Consider the following 15,824-nt stretch of genomic DNA (forward strand, 5'->3'; position numbering starts at 1 on the left):
GAAGAGACTTGAACATGTGGCTTCTGTTGTCTTGCAAATATGATAAGAAGTGAACGTACTTACAACATCACAAGAAAATCAAATAGGAGAACATTCAGAAGGAACCAATAAAACTGACGATGCTACCATATATGTGATTGAAGAACAAACTTGCTAGAAAGTTCATATCATCTATTTTCATCTGTAAGTTTGAAAGAGTATCACTACAATGAATTCTTTGGAGCTGGTTGTCAAAATTTGAAAGAATTTCATTGCCCTCTGTTGTCCTAAGACATGTGCCCACTGAGTTGACTACCAGGCCATTTAATCGCCTTCACTATCAAATCCCTTTCCTAGATGGCATGGCATGATGATCTTTGCCTCTGTGATTCTTCAAGCCGCAACAAGGACATTCCACGACTACTGGGAATGGTGACAGTCTGGCAGATAGAATGGCTAATCGAGTATTTTTGCACAAAAGATAATGCCTATTTTTTTATTTGCATACTCCAAGGCAATTAGACACTTCCCTACGACACCAAAGTGGTGCGCCCAAGGGACAAGCTCCTGACTAATGTAGCATGCCTTCTAAATGAATGGCATTCAGGCTCACATTAGAATTGCTCCTGCTCAAATAGAAATCAGATTTTATTCTGTTGCCATGGTCGAGAGCCCACTGGCACGTACTTCTCACCCTACATGCTTCTAGGTTGAAGTAAGAGAGTGGCTATATTATCCATTGTAATTGTGATAATTAAATATAAGTCTTTTGTGGTTGAATAATTAGAAAAATGAAATACTCTTTCAATAACTATTTTTATTTTTGTCGGATGCGTTGAAAATATCCTTATATGCCAGACGGTGAAGTGAAGTGTAACGTGTACCGGGACTCGTTGTCAGGACCCCAATTCTATGCCACAACGATCTAGCATGTAACACCTCATCATATCATTTTGCGGCCTCACGCACGGTATTCCCATGGGTGTCTCCTTACCATGCCCGGGACCGTTTGTTCCTTTTGGCACGCGTATATGACAGTGTCACTAGCATCCATATGACGAAGAACCCTGGCTAACATGGCTAGTCGTGAACCCAAAGTGGCACTAACTTACAGGGACAGGCATACATGACCCAGCAACGAACATTTCGGTCATCAGCGAGTGAATCCGGGCTATAGCAATTGGGCTAGCAGGACTCCGAAGAATCCGGGCTGTAGCAGGCTAACAGGACTACGGTAGACACCGTGTGACATTTCCCCGAAGGGACAGACACAGGAACAAAGAAGGACACATGCCGGCCAGCCTAAGTGTTTCGGAGTAGTAGCAAGCTACCAGGGCTCAGTGGAAGCACTAGGAGACATTTCCTGGTAAGAGAGGCTACTAAGGATAAACAACTAGATAGTCAGATCCCACACATAGCAATACACATTATACGTACGCATAACATGCAAGTATGTGTTGTACAACATGGCATCACAACATAACTCAACAACTCATATAGATAAAGGCTCAGAAGAGCCTCCATAGCATTTATTACAAACAGGGGTCACATGACCCAACATTCAGAGCAAACAAGCAACAAGCGGAAGCATTACATGTCTGAGTACAGACATCTACAAATGAAAAAGGCTGAAGAGCCTGACTATCTACAACATCCGATCAAGATCGTAGCTGAGGTACAAGCTACTTGTCGAAGTCCACGAGAACACTAGTAAGACCGAATTCTCCACTGCAAAAACATAAATAAAGCAACATGAGTACAAAGGTACTCAGCAAGACTTACATCAGATCCTATCATACATGCATTTGTATCAAGAGGGTAATGTGGGTTTTAGTTGCAGCAAGCCAGCTTTGACTCAGTGGCTATCCTATTCTGCGACTACGAGAAACTTCTTTGAGGTGAGATGGCGCACATGAGTCCAATAATCACCACACAATAAACTACTATGGATTCATCCCCGTCTCCCTACGAGAAGGCCATCTATAGCACTCACACTTGTCTTGAGCATTTTAGAGTATACACTTCAAGTTGTCTATGTACCACGTAAGCATCCAAAAAGTCCATAACCGCGGACCCGACTATTCGAATAGATCATGTTAACCCTGCAGGGGTGTACTTCTTCACACACGCTCTCGCCACTTACCACCATACACACGTCATGTATCTCGGCAACCTTCAAGCGGAAGCCTTGCGAGGGTGTCGTCCACGACCTGACTAACCACACAAGACCCTAGTCCAGGTTTATCGCCTATTTAGGTCTATCCGCAAGGGAGTCCGGCCGAGGTTTCCATCACGGACCCAAACGATGTGTGTAGGGTTCCCGAGCCCACCATCCGGGTGCCACTTGGTACAGCAGGCCACGTGTGCCTAGTCTGTCCCAAGCCCACCCTGCCGGGTGCCACTTGGTAGAAAAATAACACTACCTACAAACACCAGAAACTAGTTGCGACTCCTGGACAGAGATCAAGTTGGTTAATAAGCCGAGAGGGGTCGAGTTACCTGAACCCAATGTGTGGTAGTATCGAGTCATTGGAAAACATATACAGAACTCAGTGCTTAAGGACGGTTCCAGTGAGACAACCCACCATGTACTCCAACATGGCCTCTCACCGCTACCTTTAACTAATCGTGTTCACACACTTCACTCTCAGCATCAGAACATAGAACAATGCACTCCAAATCATTCCCAATGAATCAGACCTGACACACTCTAAGCAATAGCAAGCATGGCATGGTAGGAACACAACAATGGCTTCAATCAACTCCTACACATGCTAGTGGGTTTCAAGTATTTACTTAGGCAATGACAGGTCATGCAGAGGAATGAGTTCAACTACCGTAGCACAAAATAGCAGTTGAATTGTTGTTGTCCTAATGCAATAATAGAGAGCAGGAGCGAGAGAGTAGGATTGTATTGTAAGAACAAGGGGGTTTCGCTTGCCTGGTAGATCAACAGAGGAGGCACTGCTTCACAGGCACGTACTCTCGAGCACTCTCCGGAGCAGGACCTATCGAGAGGGATGGTGTCGGCAATCAATACACAAGCATATGCAACAATATGATGCATGAACATGGCATGAAGATGTGATGTGGTTTGTGCAAATGCATCTAGCATTCTATTTGAATGAAGTCGATTTGAACCTATACAACAGGTTTAGGTTGGTTTATCATGCATGAAACTGGTACAAATGGACAGATTACATTTTTTTGATAAATTTTTCATATATAAATTATTTCAATCTGAGCTACGGTTGAATTTCTGTGAATTTTTGAAGTTTATATCATTTTCTGGAATTTCTTGATTAAAATTAAAACTAGAAAATGAATAACTGCGTCAGCACTACGTCATGCTTGCTTCAGCAAGTCAACAGCGCTGACTAGGGTCAAACCTGACGTGTGGGTCCCCAGTATCTATGGCTAATCCTAAATTAAATTAAACCTAAACTGGTTTAGTTAATGGGGCTGGCCCCACACGTCAGTGACCCAAGGTGGTCAAACCCTGGTCAGACGGGGTCAAACCCAGTCAACCGGGGCTAACCCCACATGCGACTCGACACCGGCGAGGCCAGACAAGGCAGCGGGCTACGGGATCGCCGCTCCGGCAACCAAACGCGCGGCGGAGAGCACCTACGCGAAGCCCAGGCTCGCGCGCATCCAGTGGTGCCCTCCGTTTCACTGGAGACGGACTAGATCGACAGCGGCGACCACTTGGGCGGCGGCCGGAGTTCAGCGGGGTGGGGAGAAGGGGCTACGGTGGGGCCGGAGTTGGTCGCGTTCGCCTCCTGGAGACGTGCTGACCACGGGGGCATGCTCGGTTGCAGGTGCACGTAGGTGTGGCTGCGGTGGCAGCCGGCGGCGAGGTGCTACGGCCGTGGTGGGGGAAGAGAGCTATGGTGCGAGAACAGAGGAACGGGAAGAGGGAAATGGAGCAGAAGCTCACTGCGGACTCGACGGGCTTGACGGCGAGCTCGGGGACGTGCTGAAGAAGGCGGGGCGGTGAAGACGATCTTCGGCGGCCGGAGATGAAGACGACGATGTTGACGGTGCTCCAGGGCCTCCCTAGGCGTGTGGCTTGACGGGGATGTAGCCGGTGACGTGGTGGAGCTTCTGAGCACAGGGAGAGGGCGAGGTCGTGGCGGTGGGCGCGGCAACGGAGAGCGGCGACGACGACAGCGCTCGGGCGGGTCGAGAGAAAGAGAACCAAGGAAGGAGGGAGAGCGAGAGAGAGTGAGAGGGGTGTGGGGCGGCGCGTGGCGATGCGCGGGCGATCCAGGGCGACGAGGAGGATGCCATGCAGGCAGGGAGGAGGTGGTGGCGCGGCTGCGGCATGCCGGGCACGCAGGTGCTTTGGGCAAGGGGGAGGAAGTCGACAGAGGGACAAGTGGGCTGGGCTACTGCTGGGCTGGCCACTTGGGCCGCCAGGTGGTTGCACAGGTGAGTTGGCCCAGGTAAGTTTCTCCATTTTGTTTTCTTTTTCTATTTTTATGACATTTGTTTGATTTACTAAACCATTTTATTTTCTTATGCCAATTTTTGTAGGGGCTAGTGGTATTATTCCGGAGCTCCTCAACAACTGGCATAGTTTTTGGACAATATTATATATATATATATATAACAATATTTATCCAAAGCAAATAATTATTGCATTAATTCCAAATGCACAAAATAAATACTTATGAGCTCCTGAAAATATTGGTTTGATTTTTATCTCTGTCCAATATTTTCAGAGAGCAACATGAACATTTTGTTGGACCTTTTTGGAGCAATTTTTATCTGGGTCATTTTCCAGGAATGATTCTGAGGTTTTCACAAATCCCTATTTTAAATTTAACTGGAATGTAAACATGATGCACACATGACTAGCTAGTCTAGGTCATACCAGAACTAGGGATGTGACACTCGGTGAGGTAGGTCCTCTTTGTTCATAAACTTCACATGGTTAATTAGATGAATGACTTTTTTTTGCGGGAAAAACTTCAGATTTATTCATCAAACATCACTTGAGTTGATATGGCAAACGCAACTTTCTAAGGAACTACACTATGAGCTAGATTGTTTTATCATAACTTGTATCAACAATTTGTACACATGTGCACTCTATGGCAATGTTGAATAGCTCGAAAACATCAATATCATGGTTGTTGCACCATATGCAAACGGACATAAATATAATGGTGTTCCTAATTATCTAAGGGTGAAAGGAGAGATAAACATGCTTATATATAGTTTGCAATATGTCTGGGTGAGGAGTAGAGCTTGACCGATGCTAGGTGGAACTCGGTCGTCAAGCCATCAAGTCATCGGGATACACATGTGTGGGCAAGGAGTAGAGCTCGGTCTTCGCTTGGTTCATACCAATGATCTCGCTCATGAGCAACGCCGACTGGGTGACTTGTGCCGCCAACCTTCTGCCTGCTACTGCCGCCTTGCATGATGTAAGATCACACGCGTGTGCTTGCCTCGTCAGGCCGGGCTCGGGCTGGGCTGGGCAGCGTGCATGTCTGACATGCACGTGAATGGCCCGTCGAAATCCAGTATGTACCCTTGCAGGGGTGCAGCTTCCTTTTGCCATTTTATATTTTAATGTCTTGGCAGACAAGTTAATTATTTATTATCAAGTCGATTTTAGATCATGATCGCGACACGATACCGCCTCTTGTCCTATTATATATACTGCTACCATCCACGGCCAAAGACACCGAAAACATATAGAATTTTGACTCATCTCGCAACTCATGCGACCGTCGTTGTCTACTTCATACCGAATGCCGGCGTGAATCAGCGTGTAGGAGAGCAGGTCTTTGAAACCGTTCATTATTGCGATCGTGCACCATGAGAGGAGAAATTTGGTTTTTGGGAAGCGCTCTGCACGACTTCTCAAGTTCGTTATCATGAGTCGTCTTCTGTCCAAGTCGGGCGGCACTAGTCATCTCCGTCTCCAATGCCGTCAGCAACAGATCATCGCCAACACCGTTATCATTAGCATTGCTCCTATGGCAGCTAATAAACAATATGTTGATTGTGTTCTATTCATGTCTCTATTTGTATAGTTGCTGGTACAAGTGCGATGTTATGCATGATTTCTTGTTCATCTAGTATGCTAGATTGTTCCATATTATATCATGAACTTGCCTAATATTGCAACAACCATAAGCTCACTCTTGGTGAAATTAATAGTCAAAACTGACATCTCCTAGAAGAAAATAAGAAGGAGCTTCAGATTTACTATATCTAATGAAGTTTCTTTGACCATAAGTATGGTATCATTTGCATATTGCAATTTGCATATTTTTGGGATGTACTGAAACTATCCTGACAATGTTCTTTGTCGGCATGATCTTTTATGTACGTGTGTGTTGTGTTGTCTATGGCCATCCTAGTTATGCAGGGGCCAGGTGTGCACTCGTCATTATTTTATCCCTTGATGCTATGCTATGAGTCAATAAAAAAGACCTTTACAGGAAACCACACTGAGCTTGATTGGTTTGTCATAACTTACATCAGGAAGTTGTGCTTTTTATGAAAATGTCGAATAGCTTGAAAGTATCAATATCAAGGTTGTTGCACCATACGTTATCGGACGTTAATGTAATGGTGCTCAAAAATATTGAAGGGTGAGAAGAGAGATAGAACATGCTCATATATAGTTTGCAACCTGTGTGGGCAACGAGTAGAGCTCGGCGTTGCTAGGTGGAACATACTCATATATAATTTGCCAAGAAGTCATCAAGACATCTACATACATGCGCGGGCAAGGAGTAGAGCTCGGTCTTTTCTTGGTTCTTACCCATAATGTACACAAGTTCTGGACTTAGTTAGAACAAGAATCGCACTTGCAAATGCCATTAAAATCCACTGATATCCTAGGACTAGGAAGCATCGGGATTTGTGATTACGCCCGTCTATATTTCAACACGCGAGGTAGGAACATCACTGTGATTGCCGACTGGAGGTAGCTTCAGTGGATTTACAAAGGACCGGGTGAGCAGCAGTCACGATCACGCAACACACAGGATTCACCTCATGACTTGTTTGAAGTTCAATACCTTTTTTAATCGGTACCAAGAGGTCAAGAAACTCATAGTCACTTCAGTACTCCCATTCATGATTCATACGAGTCCAGACTACTAGATGCTATGACATGAGATTATTTGTTTTCTCCCAATTCGCTGAATTGGAGGGACAGTGATTAATTTTGTCTCATAGTGAAAAAATATACCAGTATTTTGAAGATACGTTCTATTCATTCAGTATATCATTTTAGAAGGCATTTTTTTATGTGCAGCCAAATGGTGAGAAATGGGCGCTCAGGACAGAGCCGACTGCAACTGGCGCTCAAAACATAGGCATTACCGAGCTGTAGTACTGTTAAATGTATTACAATTGCAGCTAATTAACACAAACTAACAGCTCTGTATATGACTTGCTGACAAGATAAAATATTTTCAAAATTAAAGCATCGTTTCAGAAACGTTTGGGAATGGCAAACCCTAACAGGAGTATTTATTGAAGTCTATACATATTACACGGTAGCTTATTCTTAATTCATGACCGATACAAGGGAGTGCAGTAAAAAGAAGAAATTAGGTCTAGCAACTGACATACCACAGAACATGGTAAGGCAACCTTTGCTAAACTATCTGAAACTACCCCCTAACGCCTCACTGGAAGACTTGGCGCCCAAATCCTTCAAGTCTACCTCTGAACTCAGAAAAACCTTGTCACTTCGGTTCTCTGAAAGTTGTGGTTAGGTACAGGAACTTAGTTTCAAGGATCAAGGGATTATCCTCTGCTATTCTTGGACCTGTTTGCACTCAGCCGGCCACCAGTCATGCATAATCGCCTTGACCCTGACATCTCATTTATCGCTGGTGGCAAGGGTTGTGCTTTGCTTCAGTGCTGCTTCGAGCCGCAAGAGGCCGATTCCACGGCTCCCGAGAGTAGTGTTTACCATACCGACTTACTTACCGAAGACTTCATCCACAACATCTGAGCCTTGGGCAACAGCCTACTCGAGTTCTGATAACAGAGGTCATAGAATCAGTATCGGGTCGATAGAAAGATTGTTATTTAGCACAGATTAAATACCTTATCGCTTTCATCTCCAAAATTTATGGGTAGCGGACTCTTCATAATGACACCATGGTGGTGCGTGACTGCGTTAAGCTCATGTCTGATATGGCAGCCTTCCGGAATGAAATAGCATTCAGGCTGCGAGATTGTACTCAAGTCAAATTGCTTCACCATGGTTAGTGTACTCAGACTCTGTGAGTTAGGTCCTCTTAGTCCATAAGGGCAACTCCAACTGGAGACCCATTTCATCCGGATCTCTCCGTTTGGGTCCAAGTTGGCAAAAATCAAGAGTCAACACACGGACTCATTTCGTGAATCTTTTTGTCTACTGTTTGTGCAGATGTAAATCCAGCTTAAATTTGGAACGGGTTTGTGTCCACACGGACAGCAAAGAGACACGTTGTGCATCCGCTTGGTGTCTGCCCCGGCCACACACGCCAGTGACCCAACCATCACCGAGCTAGTCCTTTTTAAATGCACACGTGTTGGTGGCTGCTGTCTTCTCCCTCTTCCTCCGATCACCTGATAATCAACTCTAGCCACAGCCTACCGCCCATCGCCCGCGCAAATGTCATGGAAGTGAATCTCTGGGAAGGCCGCAAAGCAGGACCACGAGGCCGACCGTTTCTAGGGCGACGCAGGGCGGCTACGTTCCCCCAGGCCCGGCCCAGAGGGGGGGGGGGCGGGGGGGGGGGGGGGGGGGGGGGGCGCCCCGCGCCCCTCAGGCCGAGGGGCCCCCTGGGATGTAGTTTGTACTACTCTTGGGCTAAAGTATTAGCGTAGCTTCACCTAAAAAAAGTATTAGTGTAGCTGCGCAGGCCGAATTGCATATCAGAGGGCCAAGCTGAAAATTAGATCGCGAGCTCGCGACTAATTAGGGTAGATTGTCTCCTCGACTCCTCCTTCCGCTTTGATGGCCACTGCTGCAACAAGATAGCTGCTCCGCTCTTCCTCACCTGTTCCTCGTGCTAGCAGCAGGATTGTGAACTTGCGATGGTTTTGCGGTTGTCATCTGTGGAGATCAAGGCAAAACTAGGGCTGACGGAAGGTAAGCCTACAATTTCTCTTCAAATATCTAACGGGATTATTATATTTAGTGTCTATTGTTTACTGTTTACTATGAACCAACACACGTGAACGCTGTACTAGCAGTAGTAACCTGTAATCGTTGACTCAATTTTGCATAAGAACATCTGACTTATATTATATATATACACGTCTCGGGTCACGACTTCCAAATGTCCATAATATTTTTTCTGCATCATCTGCCTCACTTTTTTGTGTGAGCACATCAATCATAGGTATTTCCTTCGGCTATGTTTCAAGATTTGATGTCATCATTTTTCAAACGCACGTTTAGATTATTGTTACAATATAACCATTGATAATCAAATGATCATACATTATTTAGGAATAGAGAATACTAGAAATTGTTAGTACGATTCGTGAAAAATAATCATCAATATTATATTAAGCTGATCTAATGAGTTGGGGCTTTATAGTTTTGCGCAAGTATATCAATATACACATATGTTGATTGTCATTACTTTTTAAGTATATGTTTAGGGGCCCAGTATTTAGTTTCACCCCAGGCCCCCAAAATACCCTGGTTCCCCTGACGCCGTTGGGGGCTGCTGCGCCACGGTGGTACCTAGTCTGTGTGCCCGTCGACCAGTGTCGCGGCTATCGGAGCGGGCCATCCCCGTGATGAGGCCCGACGTCCATCTGTTGGATGACGGGCATCTGAATTCGGAGGGAGTTCCGGCCTCCGGTCGCACGAAGTTGGTGGAGATCCGTTGTTGTCGTGCATAACCACCTAACAACCACCACCACGACCCAGCCTATGTGGACCCCCACTAGGACACCAGCTTCATGGACGAGCATGACCATCATTGTATGTCCTTCTTTGCCGCCCGTGCGTGTGCTCCAGTGCAGCCTTTGGTAAAAGAGGATGAGCAGGACTAGGAGTAGGAGGAAGAGGCCTTCAAGAAGGCCCTGAGGACTCTGCAGCTCGGCTGGCTAGCCGAGTGGCCTTACCTGCCACTCGCGCTAGTCGACTCAGCTGCAGCACCCACCACCGCCCCTGCCCATGCCTGCGCCGGAGCAGCAGGAGCCATTTCCACTAGTGCCGCTTGTGGGGCACCTGTGGGGGTGGACGTCCATGTTGCCTTGCATGCCCGAGTGGGTGGAGCCGGTACCGGAGATGTAGCAGCAGCAGCCAATGCACCCACCGAGGGAGGGCCTGTGCCGTGGCCATATCCATGGACGGCCGGTGTACATCGACCTAGTCAAGGAAAACGACAAGGACAAGGACGACAAAGAGTAGAGCAGACCGAGGACGGTGGTGAGGGCAAGGGCAGCAGCCAGCCAGTTTTCCTAATTATGTTTTAATTTTAATTAATGTATTAGTAGAACTTTTGACAGCAATTTATATATATTTTTATTTTGATTTTTTGTTAAAACGTTGAAATGTGGCCCAGGCGTTGGGCACACCAATGGGCTGGTGGACACGGTCAGACTTTTGGTAATTCAAAGACACGACTTGATACTGCGAACACAAAAGCACATGTAAGCAGAGTACGATTGTCTAAGGAACTAGACACTGACTTTTAATTGACATATTTGAACTACTATCAGGAAGTTCTATGCATGTCCTCTTTATGATACAAAAGTGTGAATAACTCGAATGTTGGCGCCGCCTCCTCGCAGTGCCACTTCTTCTTCTACCTTGAGCTGGCTCTCACAGCTCTCTTGTGGTTTCTCTCTATCTTCTTCTCTTGTACCTTCTCTCAAGAACACACACACACACGCATGGACCAAGGAGGAGCACGAAAGCTTTGCCCAGGGTCTCTTCTCCTTGGCGAACACACATGCTACATATTTTCTGCTGGACCTCTCGGCTCCTCTTTCATTAACTCAGTACATATATACACAAGGACCCATGCACAGCCCAGCCACCATGCTCGGCCACTAACCATGATCTCACGCAATAGTCCACTAACCACTAACTCCACGCACGCACTACACCGGCCATCACACTTGACTCAGCCAACACTTGCACATGCACTAACTAACTGATGCATGAACCTTGCTACTAACGACTAACCTGGTCTTCCTCTCCTAGAATCACTCTAGGCATACGATCCGGCCAAAGCATGCATGCAAACATAATAGCTGACCGAATCACTCGGTTGGTCCTCATGCATCTCCTTTCGCTCCAGCTTCCGCATGCAGCACCACATCACACGGTCACGGGCATCTCACCAAGCTGTTGCACCTCATAGCATCTCAGCATCTCGCCTCCTCCGCACACCTTCGCTGAAACTTGAGAGGACTCGCTACTCCTAGATCATCTAAGTTACATGCACGACTCAAAACAAATATGCAGATACAAAATATCAAGATTAGTGCTAACATTCACCCCCTAATCTTGATATCATCTTCTTCGATGCGGATCACCCGCAGCACCTTGCCGTGGACGACACCATCGCAGCGCCGATCACCACGCACCATCTTGTCGTAGACGACGCCGTCGCAGCGCCAGTCACCATCATCATCTTCTTGCGGCATCGCACCGCAACCGGCCACTCGCCGCCACCGACGCCGTCGCAGCGCTGGTTACCATGGACCATCTTGTCGTGGATGACGTCCTCGCGACGCCGATCCTCATGACGGCTTCGCGCCGCCGTACCTCCCAACGGCGTCACACCGTCGTCTTCTTGTGGCAGCTTCACACCGCCATCTCCATCTTGCGGCATCGCACCGCAACCGGTCGCCCACGGCATCGCACCGTCTCCGGCCTCCACCTCGCACCGCCGTCCCCCACCTCACATGGAGTCCGCCACGGTGCCACCACCGCCTCGGATCGACAAGGCTCTGATACCAATTGTTGGCGCCGCCTCCTCGCAGTGCCACTTCTTCTTCTACCTTGAGCTGGCTCTCACAGCTCTCTTGTGGTTTCTCTCTATCTTCTTCTCTTGTACCTTCTCTCAAGAACACACACACACACGCATGGACCAAGGAGGAGCACGAAAGCTTTGCCCAGGGTCTCTTCTCCTTGGCGAACACACATGCTACATATTTTCTGCTGGACCTCTCGGCTCCTCTTTCATTAACTCAGTACATATATACACAAGGACCCATGCACAGCCCAGCCACCATGCTCGGCCACTAACCATGATCTCACGCAATAGTCCACTAACCACTAACTCCACGCACGCACTACACCGGCCATCACACTTGACTCAGCCAACACTTGCACATGCACTAACTAACTGATGCATGAACCTTGCTACTAACGACTAACCTGGTCTTCCTCTCCTAGAATCACTCTAGGCATACGATCCGGCCAAAGCATGCATGCAAACATAATAGCTGACCGAATCACTCGGTTGGTCCTCATGCATCTCCTTTCGCTCCAGCTTCCGCATGCAGCACCACATCACACGGTCACGGGCATCTCACCAAGCTGTTGCACCTCATAGCATCTCAGCATCTCGCCTCCTCCGCACACCTTCGCTGAAACTTGAGAGGACTCGCTACTCCTAGATCATCTAAGTTACATGCACGACTCAAAACAAATATGCAGATACAAAATATCAAGATTAGTGCTAACATCGAAAACATCAATATCACGGTTGTTGCACCATACATTATCTGACATTAATGTAATGGCAATCCAAGTTATTTAAGGGTTATACAAGGGATAGAACATGCTCATATATATATATATATATATATATATATATATATATATATATATATATATATATATATATATATATATATATATATATATGAGTAGGGATCGACCGTTGCTAGCTGGAACATAGTCATATATACTTTGAGAAGAAGCCAGCAAGCCATCTGCATACTTGTGTGGGCAAGTTGTCGAGCTCGGTCTTTGCTAGCTTTGGTGCATGCCACCAATCGAGATCGGTCCTTGCTAGCTTGGTGAATCCACTAATACCACAAACATAATGTACGCAGATTCTACACTTACTTAGACTTAGAATCGCATTTGAAATGCCACTAAAACCCACTGACATCATAGGAGTCGGAAGCATCAGGATTACTGAACACACCCGCCTATATTTCTACACACGAGGCTACGACATCAGTGTGATTGCCGGTTGGGGGTGTATTGCATTAGAGGATTTAACAGCAACCGGCGATACAAGAGATCACGACCAGGCAATTCAGAGGATTCACCACAAGATGATGAAGAAGTTCCATACCATATTTATCTGGTTAAAGAGAGCAAGAAGTCCATAGGCACTTCGGGCCCACTTGTACTATTAGACAGTATGCTAAATCAAGATTCGCTCCTAAAAGGGCGATTATTTGTTTCCGCCTAATTGGCTGAATAATAGGGACAGTGATTAATTTTGTCTGGAAGTGAAAAATATACCAGTATTTGTATCTAATCTTAGAAGATAAATTTTTATGTGCAGCCAAATGATGAGAATTAGGCGCTCAGAGCAGAGCCGACACTAGTGTCCAGTGAGACTCAAAACAGCGGCGATAGCAAAGCTGCAGTGCTGTTTCATGTAGTACACTTTCAGCTAATTAAGCATGAGAAGACCTCATTCCGAGCACAAACTAACAACTTTGGACATGACTTGCTGACAAGATAAAATATATGCAAAATTTAGCATCAGTTTCAGAAACGTTGGAAAGAAAACATCTTTGGATAGTGGCAAACCTTAAACAGGGATGATTATTTGTGTATACTTTGTACACTGTCACAGTAGCTTATTCTTGATCTATCACTAACAGCTAAAAACTATATAATTAGGAAAGCAAGAAATGGCAGGAGAAAATAAGTTAGTTAAGCATAGACAAAGTTCCCTACCAACTCCTTACTGAACGAATCACTAGCACGAATCAACCAGAACTTCAGGGCTCCTAGCTCCACTATCTTAAAACATGAGAAGATATTTCTTCATTGAGAACACAAACTAACAACTTTGGACATGACTTGCTGACAAGATAAAATATCTGCAAAATTAGAGTATCTGTTCCACAAACGTTTGAAAGAAAACATTTTGGATGTAGCAAATCCTAAGACACTACAAGAATCTTGTCAATCCATGACAAAATAAGTCCGTCACAGACCTGTGCAAAACTGTCGTGGAAGGGTGTCCATGACGGATTTGACATCCGTCATGTATATCGCGTCATAATTTGTCCACTGTACACTCCATGACGGATGTTGGCTGTCATGGATGGCACTTAACGGACAAGCTCAGGACGACGTTAACTTTTCAGCCACGTCAGCATCTGACATGGCGGCCCATGTAGAAATGGGCCATCTAAAATTTTTGGCCCGTTAAATTTCAGCATCATCCATGATTGGCAGCCCATATAGTAACACTAGTAGAAAAGGGGGCAATGGTCCAGGCCGGTCCAGCCCATTAGTCCCGGTTCAATCCAGAACCGGGACCAATGGGGGCATTGGACCCGGTTCTTGAGCCCTGGGGGCCGGCCGGGCCACGTGGGCCATTGGTCCCGGTTCGTCTGGACCTTTTGGTCCCGGTTGGCGGGACGAACCGGGACCAATGTGCCTTGCTCCTGGCCCACCACCATTGGTCCCGGTTGGGGGAATGAACCGGGACCAAAGGTTTCCTTTAGTCCCGGTTCATGCCACGAACCGGGACCAATTAATTGCCTATATATACCCCGCGAGCAGAGCACTCTCTGTTTTTCGTGCCCGGCGAGGAGAGAGCTTTGTGTTGCTCTAGCTCACCTCCTATGCACACAAGATGTTCGATGGAATGCCCGAGCCACACTACTTAAGCTTTCTCCTCTCCAAGCTCCACCTCCAAGCTCCATTTTTCTCAATATTTGTCTAGGTTTAGCGGTCCGTCACGTCCCGTCCCCGTCTTCACCGCCGTCGATCGCCCGCGTCGCCGGCACCACCGTGGTGAGCCTCTTGTTCTTATCTTCTTTCTGAAAGGAAAAAAACTCTTACTTGTATGTTTATATAGATACTTGTATAATTTTCTTACTTTTATTATTGCATCTTATATAGTGCGATGGTTTTGGTATCCGCCCCCGTCGGCCCTCGTCCTGTCTATGATTCAGATGTGGTATATATTATCTTTTCATAACTATTGGTTCATTTATTGTTTATGACAATTATGCCGACCAACGTGACATAGATTTTATTTATCTAGGAGGTTGTTGAACCGGAAATTCCAACCGACCCTATTGTCGAGAGGTTAAATTTAGTTGAAGAAGAAAACAATTTGTTGAAGGAAAAAATTAGAAAAATTGAGGAGGAGAAGATGATATTGGAGTTGCATGTTGCGGATGTCGTCGATGATCACAAGATCAAGATGGATGCAATGCGCTTGAAGATTAGAAAGATTAGAAAATATGCCATTCATACCGAGGCTTGGTATCATTATGCCGTTGGATCAGTTGTTACATTGGTTGCGATTATGATCGCATTTGTTTTCGCATTGAAATGTTTTACATAGTTTCAGTGTATGGTTTAATTAATTTAGATGCTCTGCAGAGCTTTATGTTGTTAGATGAGAACTATGTATGTACTTTGGTTTTAATGTGATGATGAACTTCTATTAATTTGGTCACTTAATTATATAATGCACGCAGATGAACCGGCAATGGATGTACGGTTCAAGACACACCTCCGAGTACATTAAGGGCGTGCATGATTTTCTCGAAGTGGCTGAGGCAAACAAGCAGAATGGTTTTATGTGTTGTCCATGCCCTGTATGTGGGAATACGAAGTCTTACTCTGACCG

This window comes from Triticum aestivum, chromosome 4A (genome assembly GCF_018294505.1).
Source record: "Triticum aestivum cultivar Chinese Spring chromosome 4A, IWGSC CS RefSeq v2.1, whole genome shotgun sequence".
Lineage (NCBI taxonomy): Eukaryota > Viridiplantae > Streptophyta > Magnoliopsida > Poales > Poaceae > Triticum > Triticum aestivum.